Raw genomic sequence first — 22,674 nt, 5'->3', positions numbered from 1 at the left:
GTGCCATTGAACATCTTTATACACATGTACATTGAAGAATAACAGTGCCATGTAGCTAGACAGTGATTGTGGGGAAGAGCTAGTAAGTACAAACAATATGAAAAGGTAAAGATCAGTTTGGCTGGCATCAGAGAAATCTTCATAGAGGCAGTAACATTTCAGCTGGGCCTTGAAGACAGGGTAGGAGATAAAGAAACAAAGAGTGGATGCATTTTTGTACTAATAATGAGAACAACTAGCACTCATTCCGTACTGGGCACAGTGGAAAGCACTTTACATGCATTATTTCGTATAATCCTCCCAACAACCCTTGGAAGTGTAATTCTACCCATTTTTACAAATGAGAAAACTGAGACTCAGAGAGATTAAGTAATTTTCCAAAGTCACCTAACTAGATAGTAGCAGTCAGGATTGAAGCTCCAAATGTTTGACCACACAGCCAGCGTAATGCTACACTGCCTAGGTGGAGGAACAGTATAAGAGGAAGCCCAGACATGGGAGGAAAGGAGTCAGCAAGGATCAGATCTATTGAATGGGCGATGGGGCATAGGTGATTGATCAAGTTATTCCTCTGCTGAAAAACTTCAAGTACCTGCCACATCCTCTGTACTTTGCGCACAGAGACGTTCAAGACTGCTTATTAAATTTAATTGGCAATGTAAGAAAAGGCCCCAACATGAGAAGCAATTCTGTAACTGGGGATCTTTGATGATTATATCTTCTAGTTTGGCTAATATTTTAAAGTTTCACAGGGCATAAACAGATTTATAGGGGGAAAAATATCTTAAATATCGTAGTGTACAAGATGGGAAAATGAGAGATAATGCAAGAATGAGTGTAGGAGTAGACTTTCAAAAGCTGTGAAGATTTTTTTCTTAATTCATTCAACAAACATTTCCTGATTGGCCATTTTGCATGGTTTCTGTGTTGGGTCACTGGAGTTGTAGGTCCCTCCAAAGGGGCAAAACAAAGGGAGACACGGGATTCCGCCCTACTTTGTAGCAAAATAGAATTCAATTGAACACCTGCACTATGCATTAAACAGTGGGCATTTATCAACCCCCTTCTATGTACTGGATGCTCTAAAAGATGATAGATACACATTCTTATCCTCAAGGGCCTCCAAGGGTAAATCCACAGTTGAACAAATAATTGCAACACAATGCAATGAGTACTACCTAAAGGGGGCTTATAAACTAAACAAATGTTTGTACCAAGGGAGGATGTAAAATCCTAATCTGTCTACATCTATTGAGTTCACTCAGAATAATTTTAGTAGTTTTCTGCCTTGGTTAATTAAAATGTTCATCTCTCTGTACTCCAAGGAGCAGATCAGGTGACCTCTTGAAGAACTTTGAAGCTCTAGGATTCTGTTTTTTCACTCCCCTAGCAGCTGAGAAATCAGGACATCTTTCTCTATAGGCAAGAAGAGGAAAATAATACATTAGTGACAGAAGATTACATACAGTACTCAGCTTTGCCAAGCAGACCAGGTAATGTTCACTAAAGGTTAATGTTAATTTTTTAACATGCCATCAATAAAATTTATTCAGAAATAGGTCAATGTTCCAATTTTACAATAGTAAGGAAATATCTATGAGCTTTCATCTAATTGCTAAATTCCAGTATGCCAGTAGTGGTCCACTAAAAGTCAAATATTATTAACTAGAAAAGGTAAATTCAAGCAGTAATGTCTGATCAGTTTGTTAGAAGTATAAAATTTTTAAAAAATTAAAATTCAGAAAGTTCAATTGCATGTATTAAGAAAAACAATTTCAAACCACTGCTCAATGATCACACAGAAAGGATTATAATAGTGAAGACATTTTTTCCATTAAAATTACTAAAAGAAGAATATAATCTCAGGATATAACTTACTTGTTTGTGTGACATGCCAATCACTTACTCTTTCTGGGCCTCAGTTTTCTCATCTATAAAATAAGGAGGTTGAACTAAAGACTTCATCTTTATCCTTAGCAATTTAGAATTTTAGACACGGCAATTTAGAATTGTTGTCTAGGGATGGCAAATATTTGAACCTTGAATAACACCTTCAGTGAATTGATATTTATGAGCTGCCTGGAGGATGGAGAAAGATTCTGTGGCTTAGACCAGGCTCAGCAGGAAACATCCGAAAACGTTTAGCAACGTTTCTGGATGGGGTAAATGAGACGACGAGCACACAAGAGCCATGTTTGTTCTAGTTGTTATGTTTGTTCTAGTTGAATCCTCACATTTTAAAATTAGGGTTCAGAATGTGGTTATTTGGGTTCATGCTACGTTTACAAAGAAAAGTGATAAGTAACACAATTCGAAGTTGAATTTGTATTACCTCTCATCTTTACTCTCTTTAAAAAAAATAACAATTATTGTATCATCTTGTATCTTGTCTCCAAAAGAAGTTAAAGTGGCTTATAATAGTGTTTATAATGCAGTGAGATTAATGAATACAAAAAAAATGAGACAAAAGGAAATCTATTATTTCATTTCATTATACTTAATGTTGTCAGATGAACTTGTCCAAAGCATGGTTCAGATTACATTGCTATCCTCAATTATTCTCCCCAAAGTCTTTCATTATCTTTTCTTAGCTGCCCTACCAAACTTGTATTCTAGTTGCACTGTGCTACCATTCTCCTTGCACAGCACAGTAGACACTCTTCAGGATACATCTGACCAGCATACAAGTCATCTCCCCATATCTAGGAACCTCTGGATCTTCTTCCCCTGGAAGCAGTGTTTATTTGTGACTTCACTCTCCTGGCAATAGTTCATAAAATTGACATAATGTGGGGCAAGAAGATTCTCCTTGCTGCCTTTCAATTAGTTGGGGTAATTGTAGTTGACCATGTGAATGGAAAAGCAGAGAAAGCAAGTCTGCAGAGAGAAAGAATGAAGCTGAAGCAGAAGGACAATACCCGGGTTCCTGATTGTATACCAGTCTTGCTTCCAATTACTTCCTAAGGGCTGTCTGTATGTCTGCCTGTAAGTTTCCCTCGAACATCCTAAATGCTAACAGTAATTTCCCCTTCTCTTAAGCACACTCTTTTTGGGTTACCAACAAGTCTTAATGAATCTGCCTCGCTTTCTGTGCCTTTGCCTCGTCCCACAGCCTGCCTTCAAGTTTGTGCCCAAGGTAACTTTCTCCAGAAAGCGCTTTCTGATTCCAGGAAGTAATGTCTTCATCTTACGAATTCCTCCAGTACTTTATCTGTATATTTCTTATGATACCTCAGCCTTAGATCACACCTTTATCATTGCACATTTGGGTTTGTGTGTGTGTGTGTGTTTTCCCCCATAGTTCTAAGCTTCTTGTGGGGAAGAATCAAGGCCTTATTCATTATTGCAAATTCCACATACCGAGCAGAGTAGAAGTGGGTAGTTGTCAACCTTTATTTGTTAAAAAAAAAAAAAAAAAAAAAAAATGGTTGAACAAATGAACACCTTTTATTCATTCTCTACTATTGCGTGAATTCCTAAGCCTCTCTCTTTCAGTCTGGTATTACAGAAGTGGAGATTTGATCAGCCAATTTACCCAGTTAATGTGAGCAATGTAGGCAGACAAATAGGATAATTGTGGCCCAGAAATCTACTCCTGGGCCGGAATGATGCCGTTTAGTTGTCAATATTGATCACATTTAATTAGAAAATTGCCAGATCTCTGCCATTCTTAGTGCTGTGTGGGCATCACCTAAAAGCAAAGGGATGACAAGCTGTTCCAAGCATCTGTAGTCTTTATATAATAAGCATGTTTTCATTTGAGAACATTGGTGCCTGTTTCTGAGCAAGATCAGAGCCTTTTAGAATTTCATACCTTGTCCCCATACAAACTTTCTTCAGTGGTTATGATGAGGGAACTATTACTGTATAATTTCTAGAGTTATTAAAATAGTTAATAGTTATTAAAATAATTAAATTGTACCATGTGAAGGAGTACTTACAGAGTGGATTTAGAGTTAGGGTTTAAGAAATAATCACCTCAGGAAAAGAATGGAGTTGCTGGAGATGCATTTTGACTTTGTGAAGTGGGTTATTAACCTGTCAGGTACCTATGTCCCTTCCAAGCACTCCTTTGATCTTTTATGACCCTATCAGAGTTCTTTCCAGATGAAAGTATAGCTATAATCACTGTGTTTTATGCCATCCACTCAGTTTCTCAAATAGCAGGTGACACTCCTGGTGTGACTTGCTATTTGAGCTGTCTATATCTATGTCGATCCACCAACAGAACTGAAAAAAACCTGTCACGCTGAAGTAATAGTTAATAGAGGGTGAGGATAGCAAAAAATGTAACTATTTTGCCAGTACTTATCATTTGAAATGGTCATTTAGCAGTAACCAATTTGCTCATCTTAGTATTCAGGTTTAAGCATGTTACATTTGCCTACAGTTACCAGTAAGTAAACCTCAGGTGTGAATAAGTAAATCATCAAGAATAAACCAAGGATTAAGATTATTTATATCTATGGCATTTTCTTATCTGTACTTATTGACTAAGTAGGCTTAAATTATGAACCTGCAATAATTCATCCATGTTTTGAAAAGACATATTGTAAAGGCATAATTAACTATCTTGAACAGAAATAATTGATTATTATATCTTCTATAATTTGAAAGTCTTTTTTTTCACCTAAAAGGAACGAATCTCATAAGATTGTTGAGAGAGAAATTTGAAAGGAAAATCTTTTCTTAACATGTTAAATTCCTTTTAGCCACTTAGGATAGAATAAAAGAAAAATGCAGAAAATCAAAAAAAATTTTAAAAATCACCCTTAATACTGCTGTCCTGAAAAAAATTAGTTAAAATTTTGGTTTTATATTACTTCAGTCATTTTGTTATGCATATACATATGAGTGTGATTAAAACTTATGTTTAAAATTAAAATGATACATACCATTTATAGTGTTTTGTAATATGCTTTCTTTCACTTAACAATATAGCACAGACATTTATCTGATCCAGATGTGGGCAAGTTTTCTGTAAAGGGCTCGGTAGTGAATATTTTAGGCTTTGTAAGTCACATAGTCTTTGTCACAACGACTTAACTCTGATATTATAATGGGAAAGCAACCATAAATATATATAATATAAACAATATATAAATGATTGGACATGGCTGTGTTCCAATAGCCCTTTATTTATTAAAAAAATGGGTAGCAGACCTATTGTGTTCATGGATTGAAAGTCTCAACATAATAAAGATACTAATTCTCCTCAAATTTATGTATAGGCTTAACATAACTCATATTAATTCCCAGCAAAATATTTTTTTGCAGATACAGATAAGATTATCCTAAAATTGATATGGAAATGCAAAGGAACTAGAAGAGCTAAAACAATTTTTATAGGTAAAAACTAAAAAGGAAAGAATCAATGTATCTAATTTTAAGATATATTTAAAGCTATAGTAATTAAACTTGTGTGGTCTTTTTTACTGATACAAATATTTGTACATAATTATAAGGTATATGTGAGTTTTTTATATGTATGGACTGCATAATGTTCAAGTCAGGGTATTTGAGGTGTCCATCACTTCAAGTGTGTGTCATTTTCATGTGTTGCAAACATTTGAAGTTCTTTCTTCTAGTGATTTTGAAATATTCAATACATTGTCATTAACTACATTCATTCTACTCTGCTATTGAACATTTTATATAAATATAAAATATATCTATCTATCTATCTATCTATCTATATATATATATATTTTTTTTTTTTTTGAGACAGAGTCTTGCTCTGTCGCCCAGGCTGGAGTGCAATGGCACTATCTTGGCTCACTGCAAGATCCGCCTCCCAGGTTCACACCATTCTCCTGCCTCAGCCTCCCAAGTAGCTGGGACTACAGGCGCCTGCCACCACGCCCGGCTAATTTTTTGTATTTTCAGTAGAGACGGGGTTTCACCATGTTAGCCAGGATGGTCTCAATCTCCCAAACTCATGATCCACTTTGGGCCTCGGCCTCCCAAAGTGCTGGGATTACAGGCGTGAGCCACCTTGCCCAGCCTGAACATTATGTTTTATTCCTTCTAACTGTGTGTTTCCACCCATTAACCAACTTCTCTTTATCTTCCTACCCTCATCACCCAACACACTCTTCTCTGCCTCTGGTAGCCATCATTCTACTCTCTATCTCCATGAGATCAACTTTTTAAACCTTCTACACATGAGTGAGAACATGAGATATTTGTCTTTCTGCCAGGCCTATGTCACTTAATTTAATAGCCTCTGCTTCCATCCATGTTGCTGCAAATGACATCATTTCATTCTTTTTTATGGCCAAATAGTGTTCTGTTGTGTATATGTGCCACATTTTCTTTGTCTATTCATCCACTGTTGTGCAGTTAGGTTGATTCCATACCTTTGCTTTGTAAATAGTGCTGCAACAAACATGGGAGTGTAGGTATTCCTTTAATACATGGATTTTTTTTTCTTTGGATAAACATCCAGTAGTGGGATTGCTGGATTGTATGGTAGTTCTATTTTGAGTTTTTTGAGAAATCGTCATACTCTTTTCCAGGCTGGCTGTACTAGTACTTTACCAGCAAGAGTATATGTGTTCCCTTTTCTCTGCATCCTCACCAGCATCTGTTATTTTTTGTCTTTTTATTAATAGCCGCTCTAACTGGGGTAAGATGAGATCTCATTGTAGTTTTGATTTGCATTTTCCGGAAGATTAATTATTTTGAGCATTATTTCACATAGCATTGGCCATTTGAATGTGTTTCTTTGAGAAATGTCTATTCATGTCCTTTGCTAGCTTTTTAATGGGATTATTTGTTTCTTTTCTTTCTTTCTTTCTTTCTTTCTTTTTTACTATTGAGGTATTTGAATTCCTTCTGTAGTCTGGATAATAGTCCTTGTCAAATGATTAGTTTGCAAATATTTTCTCCCATTCAACAGTCTGTCTCTTCACTTTGTTGATTGTTTCCTTTGCTGTGAAGAAGCTTCTTAGTTGAATAATTCCCAATTGTCTATATTTGTTTTTGTTGCCTGCGCTTTTGAGGTCTTAGCCATAATATATCTGCCTAGACCAATGTCCTGAAGTGTTTTTCCTATGTTTTTATCTAGTTGTTTTATACATTATAAAGTATTATATTTGTTTTTAATCCATCTTGAGTTTATTTTTGTCACTGATGAGAAATAGGGGTCCAGTTATAGTCTTCTTCTATAAATATTAAATTTTCCCAGCATCATTTATTGAAGATGATGTCCTTCCCCAAATGTACGCTCTTGGCACCTTTGTAAAAAAAATGAGTTGGCCACACAAGCATGGCATTGTTTTAGGGTTTTCTCTTCTGTTCCACTGGTCTATGTGTTCATTTTTATGCCAGTACAATGCTGTTTTAGTTTCTATAGTTTTTGTATTATAGTTTGAAGTCAGGTAATGTTATGCCACCAGCTTTGCTATGCTCAGGATTGCTTTGGCTACTGGGGGTCTTTTGTTGTTCATACAAATTTTAGGGGTTTTTTTTTCTATTTCAGTGAAGTATGTCATTGATATTTTGATAGGGATTACATTGATTCTGTAGATTCTTTTGGTTAGTATGAAAATGTTAACAATATTAATTCTTCCTATCCATGAACATGGCAATCTTTCCTCTTTGGCATATCCTCTTCAATTTTTTAAATCAGTGTTTTACAGTTTTCATTGTAGAGATTTTTCACTTCTTTAGGAAAATTTATTCCTAGCTGTGTCATTTTATTTTATTTCATTAGCATTGTAAGTGGGATTGCTTTCTTGGTTTCTTTTTCAGATTTTTTTCTGTTGGCATATAGAAATGCTACTAATTTTTGTATGTTAATTTTGTATACTGAAACTTTACCAAATTCATTTATCAGTTCTAATAGTGTTTGGTAGAGTCTTTAGATTTTTCAAGATATAAGATTATATCATCTGCAAATAGGGACAATTTTATTCTCTCTTTTCCAACTTGGATGTCTTTTATTTCTTTTTCTTGCCTGATGCTCTGGCTAAGACCTCCAGTACTATGTTGAATAGGAGTGGTCAAAGTGTGTGTCTGTGTTTTGTTGCAATTCTTAGAGAAAAGGCTTTCAGCTTTTCCTCATTTAGCATGATGTTAGCTGTGGGTTTATCATATATAGCTTTTATTACATTGTGTGGTAGATTCCTTCTATTCCTAATTTGTTGAGAATTTTTATTAAGAAGGGATATTGAATTTTATCAAATGCTTTCTCTGAATTTATTGAGATGATCACACGGTTTTGGTCCTTCATTCTGTTAATGTGATGGATCACATTTATTGACTTGCATGTGTTAAACCATTGTTACATTCCTGGGATAAATCTCACTTGAACATGTTGTGGGTTTTCTTGTTGTTTTGTTTTGTTTTTGATGTGCTGTTGGATTCTGTTTGATAATATTTTGTTGAAGATTTATACATCTATGTTCATCAGAGATATTGGCCTATAGTTGTCTTTTTGATGTGGCATCCTTATCTGTTTTGATAGCAGGATAAAGCAGGATAATCCTTGTGTGTTTTGATAGCAGGGTAACACAAAAATTAGCTGGGCATGGTGGCACACGCCTGTAGTCCCAGCTACTCAAGAGGCTGAGGCAGGAGAATTGCTTGAACCCAAAAGGCAGAGGATGCAGCGAGCTGAGATCGTGCCACTGCACTCTAGCCTGGGTGACAGAGTGAGACACCATTTCAAAAAAAGAAAAAAGAAAGAAAGAAAGAAATGAAAAATCAAGTTTATAGTACCAAATGCCTATGTCAAAAAAGTAGCAAGATTACAAATAAACCATCCAAAGTTGCACCTCAAGGAATTGGAAAAGCCAGAACAAATCAAACCCAAAATTAGTAGAAGAAATAATAAAGATGAGAACAGAACTAAACAAAATAGAGACTAAAAAATTATCCAAGGGACCAATGAAGTGAAAAGTTGGTTCTTTGAATAGATTTTAAAAATTGATAAACTGCTAGCTAGACTAACCAAGGAAAAAAGAGGTGGGTATGACTATAAAAGGGTAGCACAAGGGAGATTTGTGTGGTGATGGAAGAGTTAGTATCTTGATTGTACTTGTGATTACAAGAATCTACACACACTTTGTACTAATGTCAATTTTATAGTTTGATATTGCACTGTAGTAAGATTTGACCAGCAGAGGAAACTAGGTGAGTGGTACATGGTACCTTTCTGTACTCTTTGCAACTTCCTGTGAATCTATAGTTGTTTCAAAATAAAAAATTAAAAAACAAAGCAGATTGCAGCCCATTTTGCCATAGTTTGGCTACAGTTTGCTATCCCCAAGATCTAGGTCATTAAGTGTTTTGATAATAATACTTTTATTAGCTGCATAATATGTTTTTCATTAAATATAAGAATTTATTGAACCCATTTTCCAGTTTCCAATTTTTCTCTTTATAAAGTCAAGATCTCATATATTTTATATCATTTTATACATCCACAATTATTTCTTCAGAACAAATATCTAAAATTACAGTGTCAAGTTTACAGAGTTTATACCTTTAAACTTCTGAAATAACCTTTAAAATATGTATAACAATTTACATTCCTATCAGCAGTGGACAAAAGGGGTTACCTAGTTTCAGTTTTCTGCATATGGCTAGTCTGTTTTCCCAGCACCATTTATTAAATTGGGAATCCTTTCCCCGTTGCTTGTTTTTGTCAGGTTTGTCAAAGATCAGGTGGTTGTAGATGTGTTGTGTTATTTCTAAGGTCTCTGTCTGTTCCGTTGGTCTATATATCTGTTTTGGTAATAATACCATGCTGTTTTGCTTACTGTAGCCTTGTGGTATAGTTTAAGGCCAGGTAGTGTGATGCCTCCAGTTTTGTTCTTTTTGCTGAGGATTGTCTTGGCTATACGGCTTCTTTTTGGTTCCATGTGAAATTTAATGTAGTTTTTTTTTTTTTTTTTGAGATTGAGTCTCACTCTGTTGCCCAGGCTGGAGTGCAGTGGCCGGATCTCAGCTCACTGCAAGCTCCGCCTCCCAGGTTCACGCCATTCTCCTGCCTCAGCCTCCCAAGTAGCTGGTACTACAGGCGCCCGCCATCTTGCCTGGCTAGTTTTTTGTATTTTTTTAGTAGAGACGGGGTTTCACTGGGTTAGCCAGGATGGTCTCGATCTCCTGACCTCGTGATCTGCCTGTCTCGTCCTCCCAAAGTGCTGGGATTACAGGCTTGAGCCACCGCGCCCGGCCTAAAGTAGTTTTTACTAATTCTGTGAAGAATGTCAGTGGTAGTTTGATGGGAATAGCATTGAATCTAGAAATTACTTTGGGCAGTATGGCCATTTTCATAATATTGTTTCTTCCTATCCATGAGGATGGAATGTTTTTGCATTTGTTTGTGTCCTCTCTGATTTCCTTGAGCAGTAGTGGTAGCTCTCCTTGAAGAGGTTTTTCAAGTCCCTTGTTAGCTGTATTCCTAGGTATTTTATTCTCTGTGTAGCAATTGTGAATGGGCATTCATTCATGATTTGGCTCTCTGCTTGTCTACTGTTGGTATAAAGGAATGCTTGTGATTTTTGCATATTGAGTTTGTATCCTGAGATTTTGCTGAATTTGCTTATCAGCTTAAGGAGTTTTGGGGCTGAGACAATGGGGTTTTCTAAATATACAATAATGTCGTCTGCAAACTGACAATTTGACTTCCTCTTTTCCTATTTGAATACACTTTATTTCTTTCTCTTGCCTGATTGACCTGGCCAGAACTTGCAATAATATGTTGACTAGGAGTGGTAAGAGAGGGCATTCTTGTCTTGTGCTGATTTTTAAGGGGAATGCTTCCAGCTTTTCCCTATTCAGTGTGATATTGGCTATGTGTTTGTCATGAATAGCTCTTATTATTTTGAGATATGATCCATCAATACCTAGTTTATTGAGAGTGTTTAACATGAAGAGATGTTGAATTTTATTGAAGACCTTTTCTGCATCTATTGAGATAATCATGTGGTTTTTTTGTCACTAGTTTTGTTTATGTAATGGATTACATTCATTGATTTCCATATGTTGAACCAACTTTGCATCCCAGGGATGAAGCCAACTTGATCATGGTGGATAAACTTTTTGATGTGCTGCTGGATTCAGTTTGCTAGTATTTTATTTATTTTTTGCATCAGTGTTCATCAGGGATATTGGCCTGAAGTTTTCCTATTGTATCTCTGCCAGGTTTTGGTATCAGGGTGATGCTGGCCTCATAAAATGAGTTAGGGAGGCGTCCTTTCTTTTCAACTGTTTGGAGTAGTTTCAGAAGGAAGGGTACCAGCTCCTCTTTGTACTTCTGGTAGAATTCGTCTGTGAATCCATCTGGTCCTGGGGTTTTTTTTTGTTTGTTTGATAGGCTATTAATTACTGCCCCAATTTTAGAACTTGTTATCGACCTATTCAGGGATTCAACTTCTTCCTAGTTTAGTCTTGGGAGTCTGTATGTGCTCAGGAATTTATTCATTTCTTCCAGATTTTCTAGTTTAATTGTGGAGAGGTGTTTATAGTATTCTCTGGTGGTAGTTTGTATTTCTGTGGGGTCTGTGGTGATATCCCCTTTATCATTTTTTTATTGTGGTATTTGCGTCTTCTCTCTTCTTTATTAGTCTAGCTAGAGGTGTATGTATTTACAGGGCTTAAAACCAAGATGATAGGTGCAGCAAACCACCATGGCACATGTATACCTATGTAACAAACCTGCACATTTTGCACATCCCGGAATTTAGAGTAAAATAACAATAAAAATTGAAAAGGGGGTTACCCATACAGTCATCAAGAATGTATGTTATCTTTTTAAAAAAATATATCTCTGCACACTTGTCAAAAAAGAGTATATGAGGTTTTTCTATTTGTTCAGTTTTTTTTTTTTATCTTTGTTCATGTTGGTCCCCTGCCTGAGACAATCTCTCCCTTACCTTGCTAATTTGTACTGAACTTTCAAGTCCCCAGTAAAACATCACTTCCTGCTGGAAGATTTCTCTGATCCCTTTTTCTGGGTTAGGTGGCCCTCTTATTCACTTTTATGCTGCCCTGTACTTCCTCTACCATACCAATTGTGATCACAGCTTGTTTAATTGTATATCTGTCATCACTAGATGTTAATCTATGTGAGGGCAGGGGCTGTGTCTCTCTTGCTCCCTCTTTTATGCACTGCATTAGCGTAGTGCCGAAAATACATATTCATTAAATATTTATTGAACCAATGAATGAAAAAAGAATACATCAATCAGAAATGGGATGTTCTGCTGTTTGAAAGTTTACAGCAATGAGTACTGTGTTTCCAGCACCATGCTGGAAAAACTGGCCTCCTACCTATGAATATAAATGTCAGGTCAGAATGGAGGACCACTCCTATATCAGAAAGATGCATTCATGAGATTATCATAGCTTTATGACACTGGCCATTAAGATTATCTAAATAACATTCATTTTGCTGACTATACTCTCTAAGTCACTTTTTAGTTATTTAGCTTTTAGATATAAACTATAGATGTCCCAGATTGAGAATATGCATGTGTCATACAAGCTTAAATTTTCTTGTCCTTAAAACAATTATATTTTTAATGAAAATTAATAAAATGTCATCTGACTTGTGCATCCATCACTCATGAATTTTATTATGAGTACCTTCCCAAGATCTCTATGATAACCTCTTCTGCAAGGTGGCAGTCACACCCGTGTGTTACCAAACGCCATTCCCTCTGGAGACTCTAATTGTTTGCTTCCTCAAACTACAACAGGCATGACTTTTAAATCATTGTGGTTTTTATACCAAATTTCTATTTCATTTGACTTTTTAAGATTTCAAATACCTTCTAAAACTCTTCAGGAAGTCACTAACCTCTGTGCTCCAACACATCAATAACCTCCTTCTCTGTAGCTCCTCCCTTAACCTGTCCATCCCACACACCAGTCAGTTTTTAAACTTCCTCCATAGTTGAGGATAGCAGGTCTCACCCACAAATGCTCAGGTAGCCCAAACCCAGGTCACTTACCTTGGACTGGTTGTAACCCCTAATTCTTGGGCCATCCCAACCCAAAAGAAAGAAGCTAATTCGGGACATGTCCCTTCCCCAACCAAAAAAAAAAAAAAAGGACCTCCTCTTCTTCTTGGACTTTGTGGGATACTTCCAGCTGTAGATTCCCAAATTCAGCTTGCTGGCCAAGCCACTCTGCACGGCCTCACATGGCCCATTCTGGAACCCCTAAACCCAGCTTACCCCATCAACTCACACTTTAAAAATCTAAAAAACCCTTGTAACGGCCCTGGCACTGGAACTTCCCAACCCCACCAAGTCCTTTACTCTGTATGTACATTTTGACTAAGGCCTTGCTCTTGGACTACTTTGCAAAACATACAGCAACTCCCCACAAGCCATTGCAAACCTCTCAAAACAACTGAACTGTCATTCAAAGCTGGCCACCCTGCTTAAAAACCATGGGTGTGGCCAAATTGCTGGCCTCAGAGGCACAGAAACTCACTCTCTACCAACACATTCCTATTTCATCTTCCCATAGCCTACAGAACCTCACAAGTCAGCAATCTCTTCTAACTCTCCCACCATCCAACTTACAGCAGGCGCCCGCCTTATTCATGGGAAACCCTCTCATCACCTTCCAGAGATGTAAAGTTCTCAATCCAGCCACCCTCCTTCCTGTAAATACCTCCAACTCTAAGCTGTCTCACTCCTGCCTGGACCTCTTAGACTCCCTCTCCTCTACCACCTTCCAACACATTTCAAAAACCCCTACATGGTTCATTAATGGAACCTTTTTTAGGGAGCCATGTTCAGCCATCATTGCTGATATAAACTCCTAAAATCCAATGCTCTCCCACCCCATACTACCTCTCAACAGGCAAAACTACCTCTCAACAGGTGGAGCTAGTTGTCCTAACCAGGGCCTTCACTCTGGCAAAGGAAAAGTAACATTTACACCAATTCCAAATATGCATACCACATCCTACACTCTCATGTCTTAATCTGTCAGGAAAGGGGTTCTCTAACTACAAAAGGAAACTCTGTAGGAAATGGCAAACTCATACACAAACTGCTGGAGGCAGCTAAACTACCACTACAGGCCGTCATTATTCATTGCAAGGACCACCAAAATGCCATAACCAAGGGAAACTCTCTGGCAAATTTGGCAACCCAGTTGGCAGCCCTTAAAACCCCATCATTATTGCCCCCTTTTCCCAACATACACCCTATATATACCCAGGAGGAACAAACCTCACTTGCCCAGGCTGATGCTATTCAGGAAAAAGTGGTTCTACCTCAATGATAAAATTGCCTTGCCCATGTTTTTAAAACTTTCTGTACTTTTATATGTTCACAACCATTTCCATACCACCCCTACTCCAGCTCTTAAAAATTTACACACAGTCTTCCACCATGGCTTCCAATCTCAAAGATATTACTAAGGCATATTTCCTTTGCACTCAAACTTCCCCTTAAGAAGCTATCAAATTACCTCCTTTCCCTGACACACCAGGCCCAAGTACACCTGCCAGGGCAGGACTGGCAAATCAACTTCACACACATGCCCCCATAAAACGAGTCCAATACTTTCTGACAATAGTAGATGCATTCTCTGGATGGGTAGAAGCTTTTCCTACCACCACTGACAAGGCACACACTGTCGCTTCTATTCTCCTCACTCATATTATCCCTGGTTCAAACTCTCCTCTTCCGTCCGGTCAAACAACAGGCCAACATTTGTTTCACAGGTTAACCAACAGCTGGCAAAAGCTCTAAACATTAAATACCTTTCCATATTTCTCATTGCCCCCCCAATCTTCAGGTAAAGTTAAATGGACCAATGCCCTTTTAAAACAATAACTAACCAGACTCTTTCCAGAGGTTAAAATGGCCTGGACTTCACTTCTCCCATTGGCCCTCATGCATTTGCAAGCCATTCCCCCAAAATCCCCTCAGCCTAAGGCCATTTAAACTCTTGTACGAGCCTTCTTTATCCTCCAGAATCTCCCTGTATCTTCTTCCCCTTATATACGAGATACTTGGCTGGCATTACACCTTACTCAACATCTAATAAAACAGTATAAGACAGTACGCAAATGCTTACTTGCCCCATCCGGAAAGTCCAGACTGGGTCTGGATCACAGACTCCTCCTCCCCTCTCCAACCTAAGTGGAGTGTCCTCACCAGGTTATCCTAGCCACTCCCACAAGGGCAAAGATTATATCCTTTCCCCACTGGATACACCATTCCAAACTTAAAAGAGCACCAGATCCACATCCAGAAATGTCCTCCCCCGAAATTTCTCTCCCTTCCTCACAGGACCAACCTCACTTCACTGAACAAAAATTCCAGAAGTTGCCAATCCAGGAGGCCGTGGTCCATAACACTCTCTGCCTCCAATTTCAAATATTTTATCTCATAGCTTGTTTCCGACCTCTCCTGGTATTCCCTCCCCAAGTCCCTGGATAATCCACTCCGATTTCTCACATTAATCCAGGAGCTATGACTGCAGGACTTTCCAAAATTTCACTCCTACTCAAATCTCCTTGTCCTTGTTTTGTCTTCTTTGTCTATGGGATACTCTAAGTCCCCAGCCCTAACCTCTGGCAATTGAGTCCACTTTGTCAACCTCAAACATCACCTCTTAAATCAGTCACACTCCTGTCTTTCTTCCAACTGTTAAATTTGTTGTTCACACAAATCTAGCAGTTCACAGCCCATCCTGCTAACCTGACTGCATAAGCCCAGTCCAAATAAACCTGCATCTCACGTACTCTGCCAATCCATTCCTAAAACCTGTTTATAATCTTGCTTGGCTAAACACCTTTCCTGCAACCTATTGAATCCACTCACATCATCACACAGGGCTGTCACCCTCCTTCGCCTCATGGCCTCTAAGCTGGATTCTATAAAACACCCTTTACTAACCTTCCCCTCTCTGCTGGCACCCCTCTCCATGTAGTCAACTTAAGGGCGCTCCCTGGAGAAACTGCGCAAACAATTTCCTCAACTGCAATCTATATCCTCTGCCCCATCAGGATCTCAATGGCTTAGTTATGAAAACCCATTTATCTCTTTCTCTCCGAAACCAAACAGCCTTCACCTCCTCTCCCACCAACATTCCCTGTCAGGCCCTTACAGGGGCTACCCTTGCTGGCAGCTATTCAACTTGGAAAAACAAAAAAAGGATGGGACAAAAAGTTCATTCAAGAGTCAACCCCCACCTTCTCATGGCTTTCCACCATACCCGATAACTTTTGTCTGTCCACCTGCAGTGTCTTCTTCCTTTGCAGTGCAAACTCTTAACTCCGCCTACCGGTCAATTGGTCAGGAACATGAGCCCTGGTGTTTCAATCTCCAAATATTAACATTTTGCCTAACAACCAAACTATTCAGGTTCCTTCAGTAATCCCTATTTCCTCCTCCTCCACACACACCAAGCAGGCTGTACACTTCATTCCCATTAGCAGAACTAAACATCTCTGCTGTACTTAGCACCGGGAGAGCAGGTTGCCCCTTTCTTATGGCCCCTAATTTTCTTCCTCAGAATACTAACAACTGGCCCATATGTATTCACATTCATATCCCACTTTACCTCCCAAAGGCTAAACTCCCTTATCCAGACAACCACCCAGAAACGCATTAATGCCATCCTCCTCCACCACCAAGTTCAGTATCAGTGCTTCAAGGAAAAAAACTCTGAAGTCGAACACCCACTACTTCAAAACCCGAACCCTGAGTACAGTGCCCTTACTCAGCAGGAAGCAGCCAGACAATCCACAATGCCACTCTTCCTTTATAAAGTAAAAGGCAAGAATGTTAGTCCAAAGTACACTATGTTGTAAGCTCCCTGCTATTTTGCAGACCTTGGTCAAAGTGAAACATTTTACAGGGGTTTGGGCCATGAGAAACATCCTTCCTAACCACATGACCACAAGGCGGACAAAGGCCCAGCTAAACAAACATCCCTATCATATCTTGCTGGACAAAGTTCCATGGAACACCACAGTGACATCCCTCTGGAACAAGAGCCAGAACCGTCTCATCATGGGTACATCTTATCAATATCCTGCCAGGCAGCAAGCCATACTGCCCAGACCCCTCCCACCCATACCTATATATTGCCACAGCCTGTAGGCAGTGGTGGGCTCTGGCATTAGGCTGGTCCCCCACTTCTGTAGGTTTTATGCTGGACATAGAGCTTGCATTTGCTATTGAGCTGCCCTCTTTCTGTGTGTGTGTCTTTAATCCTCACCTTCCTTTCAAAACCTAACAACTAACAAACCTCTGTACTTTTCCTGATTTAGCCAGAATCTATTTTTGATTGTAATTGAATTCGATCTAAACTTGGGGAGGTATTTTAATGTTCCTACTCCTGATCAGGCTGCCATGGTCCCTCTTTCACAGGGAGTTTGTAATGTGATTCTATCCTTTATCAAAACTCCTTTTTTTAACGTAAATTTGCTACTCATGTGTAAGAGGTTATTGCTTTTAACATACCACTAATTTATTTAAAGTAGTTAGGTTTATTGTATGTGCTGGTTTTTAGAAAAGATCAGAAGATATGTTTAGTGGATGAGAGTTTAGTATATGTGAAACAGAATTTCTTGAGAATGTACATTCTAGGCCATGAACATTATAACCAGTCGCTAAGGGAGACTCTGAAATGCAAAGCAGTCTGACCTGGAAATAAGGGGAGAGTCCAGAAGAGTAGGCAATATACATAGGAAACATACCAGAAGTAGTCCCATTACTAACTTGCTAAGAAACTTTGTACTGGTCACCTAACCTCTCTGAGCCTCAGTTTCCTCATCTACAAACCAAGGGAAGTGAATGAGAAGAAAGATAAATTCCCTTCCAGCTTGGAAGTTCTGTGATTCCATGACACAATTTGTCTATCTTTTCAATATCCAATCTCAATTAATGAAATTTATCTTGGAAATAGCCCTACAATCTACTTAGGATCCCCTCCATTAGACATCAATCTGTGATGTTCCTTTTCTTAGTCCAGATTCTTTTCACTGTTCTCTGTGCTTAGTAATATAAAGAAGCCCTCACTAGACTTGACTTCAGTTGGTTCATGTTAGCTCCCCCTCCCATCTCTAGCTTTCCTCTTCCCATTCCTTGCCTAGCCTGACCAGCTCTCATTCTTATGTTTTCTGGGCCAGCTCTCTACTTCTATCTAAACCAGTCTTTAGACCCAGAAGGAGGTCCAAGGCAGCACTCAGAATCTCCTTACCAAATGTTATATATAATACTCATTACAGCTTTTTCTTGACATATATCCTATTTCCCTTTAATTTTTTTGAAGTTGAGAAAACTGATCTTCAGGGATGTTAAATAAATTGCTGAAATCAAGAGGTATTATCAGGACAGCTGGGATTCAAACTCCTAGACTGCATGACTTCAGCATTTTTCCTTTTTCTACCAGATCATACAGTCTCCTATATTCCGCGAAGCCTCAGAGTTCTGGAGTCTTATTTCCGGGCCCTCCAAGAAGACGGAATAAGAGTTAAGGTCCAGCTCTGTCTTTATTTAGAGGTTATCCAGAACATGTCCAGTGGTATTTGTTTTATAATTCTTACTAGTATTTTATTTGAGGATAAAAGATCCCACTGATTTTAAAATGTTTGTATAGCACTTGCTAAAGAAACACCTTAATCTAGAGCATCATCTTTTTCTACTCATACACATTTATTTTCATAGACACTTGAGGTAATAGTCTCAGATCGAATAACCAAATCTCATCATTTATGTGTACTCAGGTACAATCTGAGAGCTAATGAAACCATAGTAGATACTCAACAAATCTTACTCTGTGCCATTCCTTCTAGAGCTATCTAAATTTAGCTATATCAAAGATGTCTTCAGGGTGGTGTATTAGGATCCCAAGACACTTATGATCTGTAAAAACTCTACAGCTGCTGTAGATGTACAATTTTAATTTTATGTTAAATATGCTTAGAGCTACATCAAGTCACATAACCATCTTTTAAAAAAAAGAAATTTCCTGTACCTGAATCTGCCCTCTTCTTTTCTTTGAGCCAATGAGTCATAATGTGTGAAAATAAAGATCTTTATTGAGGAAGAATGGATGTGCTGCAGGCTGCATGTGTGAAGAATGGTAGATAACCAAACATGCTCCTGGCCAGTGCTCTTTGAAGTAGAACATTTGGCAATTTTGCATTCGGAGGAGGGATAATATCTGAAGTTAGCTACAGGGCTTAGAAGTGTCTAGCATCAGAATGGTCAATATGTGAATAGGTAAGGAGGAAGCCAGAAGAAACAGCAGCTTCTTCTGGGGAAATAGACAAGGAGCAAAAACTATCAAACAGCCTCTGACTTGGAAAATGGCCTCTAGGTGTTTGCTGGGCTGGAATCCCGAAGTACTGAGTTTTACTATTTCCGACCCTTTTATAATTGTGTTGTTCATCAAATAAGCCACACTGGAAATGGAGAGCTAGATTGAGTGATTTGTCTGCTGACTGAAAGCTACTTACAATTTGTCCAGCAATGGCATAGGGACAGAGATGAAGGCCTCCCATTTCCTCCATGGGACTGCTTCACAAAGCTGAAAGATGGCCAGTAGTCATCATTTTGATCCAAGCAATCACTACAAAGGCAGTGCACCACTGAAAGTACATCCCAAGATTCTTAACTGAGGCGTTTTCTTACCCCATGAATATTTACTGCCAGGACCAGTGCCTCTACAGGGGCATAACAAGATATCTCAGACATGGAATGAAATCAAATAAGATTGTATACATAGACATCCTCAGCATTGCAAGGGACGCATAATAAGTATTCACAACAAATTGGTAACTTTAATCTCTGAATTCATTTCAGTTTTCTTCTCTGCAAAGTTGCGATGCCTAGGAGACTGTTACATGGAGTTGTCAGTATTCAGTGGGATCGTACTGAAGATATGGCTCAAGTTCAAAACTGAGAAGCAGGTTTATACAAGTGGGAAGGGATGGAAGCGGAAGACAGCCAATGGTAACTGTACACTTAGAGGTCATATGTCCTTTCTCGGGGACTGAGAATCACCCTGCAAGCCCTTAGCCTTCTCACTTACATTTCAGTCACCAGTTGGTCAGTGACCTGACTATGGACCGTGTTTATTATATACATTTTATGATAAAATAGGCAGCTAAAAACTTAAGTCACTGGGCCCAGTGTTAGGAAAAGGAGATTTCTTTGAGGACTTCTTTCCCTCATAAGTGCCAATGTGCTTTCCCACACATCCCAGACCTGAAATCTAAGCTCTAGTAATTGCCTCAATATCTTCCATTCTCTATCAACAGAAGTGCTAGTGGTTCAGGTCATGGCCTCTTCTCTTCCCTTTTGCTTGTAAAGAAAAAACACACATTTTAGACTTCAATTATGAGCTTTCCTGCTTGACCCTGCTGGCTTTGAAACCATGAAATGATGTCTCTCTATGTTTCATAGTTCCCCTTTTAGAAAGAGCAAGTGAGATTCAATTGGAAAGAGCATTATGGAAAAAAAAAAAAAAATTGGAACGAAAACTGAAACAGCTTCAAACACCAGATGCCAAAAGAACAAAACTGGTTAATGATCCAACTTTTAAATATATTGTGCTCTTTCTAGCAAAGAAAACAGAAGTAGGAAAACAGGCAACATAAATATGTCATGATGCCCACCAACTTAAAAAAACATTGCATTCTAATGGGGCTGGGAGTGGAAGGAATAGGGAAAAAACACAAGTAATGTTATTTGAATGCCTACTATGTGCCAGGTACCTTGACATATATTTTAAATATTACTTCATTATCTGTAACCTCCTCATATAACCTCCCATAACATTCGAGGTTTGGGTGGAATTTAAGTCTGTCTCAGTTTGAGCATTGGGATTATTAGCTGCCCATAATAAAAGTCATTTTACTATTCCTTTACAAATAAAAACGGAAATTCTCTTCAAGAGGATGTGTCGAGTCCCCGTGTTTAGAGATTCACTAAAAGGATTCATGGGACTCAGATATAGTTGTACTCATCGCTAAGATTTATTACAGCAAAGTACTAAGGATAAACAGTCGGATCAGAAGGGGACATATGCATTCAGAGTAATCCATAAGCAGGTTCGCTTAGGCTCTTCCCTCCTGTGAGGGGTCATACAGAGTACACTTTGCTCAGCAATGAAAATGCAATATGCATATTATGTGTCCGCTCAAGCAAGCCCATAGAGACTCAGTGCCCAAGATTTTTATTGGGGGCTGTCACATGGGCACCCTCTGCCTAATACAAATCAAAATTCCAGTCTCCCAGAAGGAACATAGGTATTTAGCATAATCATATTGTTAGTATAGTCTAGGCACAGTCCACCAACCTTATCAGTTAACTGTTGATGGGCACTGCTCTGACAGCCAAGTTCCCAGATGCTAGCCAAAAATCACCTTACAAGCAGGACTCTAAAGATAGCTATTGCAGGAGTGCTATGTTAACTATTCTCTGAACAGATGGTGTAGTAAGTTAATGCTTTCATGTATATTCCTGCCCACTACCACCATCCTTTTCCAAACACATGGCAATGATAGATAAAAATATGAAAAGGTAAAGTAAAAAAGATAGCTGGGCTTGAAAAATAATCTTTATGGACCAGAAACAAAATTGTAGAGATACAGCAATGTAGAGCTGTAAGTGAGACTGAAGCACAGTATGTAACTACAATGAACCAAGAAGAATGCAACAGTATTGGAATAGACTAGAGTATAAAGACACAAATTTATTTATGGAATATTAGACCTATATTGGAAATTTGTCGATTTGCAAGTGGCCTTGCAAATGGATAATTTGGTATTATTCAAGTTGAAAGTACTCGTTAGAGTAGTTCACACCCATTATGGCTATTTACTCCGATTGAACCTAAGCAGGATTAAAGTACAATTTTAAAACTTAACCAAATGAACCAAATCTGCTTGATCTCAGAAAACTTGATTTCAGAATCATTTGTTTAGTCTTCAAATGATATCAAATGTCCCAGAAGTAACTTTACATGTTCTTGCTGTGCAGTATAGTAGCTACTAGCCACATGTGACTATTGAACATTTGAAATGTGGTTAGTATGACTGAGAAATTGGATCTTTATTTTATTTTAATTTAATTAGTTATATGTAGCTAGTGAGCGCTATATTGTGAACACATTTTCTAATGGGTTCACTGCCTTGTTTACTCCTTTCAAAGTAGCTTCTTTCCAAATGTTTTTGACAGAGCTGTTGATTTTGAGAGATTAAGAGAGAGTGTGTGTGTCTTGGGCAGAGACAGCAACACCATTTACAAATGTATATACCCAATTATCAGAAAGAGAAATCTCAGCACTGTTTTTGATCATCCTAACTTAGCTCACCCATCATCTCTTCAAATTTGTAACTTAAATCATTGAAAAATCTGTAACCACATCTCATCCATTTAAGTGGAGGGGCCAAGTGAAATTTGTTGAGTATCTAACTTCTTGATAATCTCACTAAGTTAGCCTTTTCCTTAAAAAGAAAAAGGAGGAGGAGGTAGTGGTGGTGGCAATATCTAGCAGAATCTGTATTATGTATGAAGAATGGCTCAAGTTACAGTTTTACTTACTGGATTTCACTTTTAAAAAAAACAGGATGGACTATTTTCCATTTTTGCCTATGAATTTATATTGTTATGAAACTAAAGACTCATCAGGACACCATCTGAATTCTAAAAACGGTACTGACATGCTGAAACATTA

At 38.2% G+C, this 22,674-nt stretch overlaps 1 long non-coding RNA gene across 1 annotated transcript in view; it reads right to left on the bottom strand.

Annotated features, from left to right (window-relative positions):
• The window catches only part of LOC116270030, a 101,219-nt gene extending 84,180 nt beyond the window's left edge, over positions 1-17,039 (bottom strand). Inside the window, exon 1 of the long non-coding RNA XR_004177905.1 lies at positions 16,198-17,039. This is a non-coding gene — a long non-coding RNA (uncharacterized LOC116270030). The remainder of the gene's footprint in view (positions 1-16,197) is intronic.
• Positions 17,040-22,674: the final 5,635 nt, after the last annotated feature.

The sequence above is a fragment of the Papio anubis genome, chromosome 13, assembly GCF_008728515.1.
Source record: "Papio anubis isolate 15944 chromosome 13, Panubis1.0, whole genome shotgun sequence".
In the NCBI taxonomy this organism is placed as follows: domain Eukaryota; kingdom Metazoa; phylum Chordata; class Mammalia; order Primates; family Cercopithecidae; genus Papio; species Papio anubis.
The sequence above is the reverse complement of the archived record's forward strand: the minus strand, read 5'-3'. Positions and strand labels throughout refer to the sequence as shown.